Consider the following 634-nt stretch of genomic DNA (forward strand, 5'->3'; position numbering starts at 1 on the left):
CTCACCCTCTTGTCCTGTCTTTCATTTTAAGCCATCCCTAACATTAGGTTTTAGCTTTGGAGAAAAGAAATGTTTTTGACAATGAATTTGTTAGATTTGTTGAGCTAAGAATGATTTAGCGGTTTTTTTTGGGTTAGAATTTTAGCTTTGTTGAGTTAATTCGATTAGTTTTATCATTATGGCAACTTAACAACTTCAGACTCCAGTGGTATTACATGACCTCTTTTTTCAGAATGAAATGGTTCAATTCTCCCAATTGCATTGTAGACCCCAATTATTACAAGGGCTAATTTCAAAAACTTCCCACTACTTTCAAATTTTGATCATAAATCTCCAACCTGTTTCAAAAAACCCTATACATTTAAAAAACTGATCATATTATCCCAATATCCTTATCCAACCGGTTAATTTTGCTATGAAATGTCGAATTTCACCTTTACTATTGAAATATCGAATTTGACCAGTCATATTGCCCCATTGAATTGCAATCCCAAAACATGTGATTAGAAATAACTTCCAATTTCCAAGAGGTACATACGTTATTATGTTGAATAACAGGTACCTTCAACACCAATTGAATGTACATGTTCCAGAATTGCTAAGAAACTATTTAAAGCTGTAACAACAACATAAA

Source organism: Cornus florida, unplaced genomic scaffold (genome assembly GCF_030987335.1).
Source record: "Cornus florida cultivar Cherokee Brave unplaced genomic scaffold, ASM3098733v1 CherokeeBrave_3.0.0_Hap2_Chr11, whole genome shotgun sequence".
In the NCBI taxonomy this organism is placed as follows: domain Eukaryota; kingdom Viridiplantae; phylum Streptophyta; class Magnoliopsida; order Cornales; family Cornaceae; genus Cornus; species Cornus florida.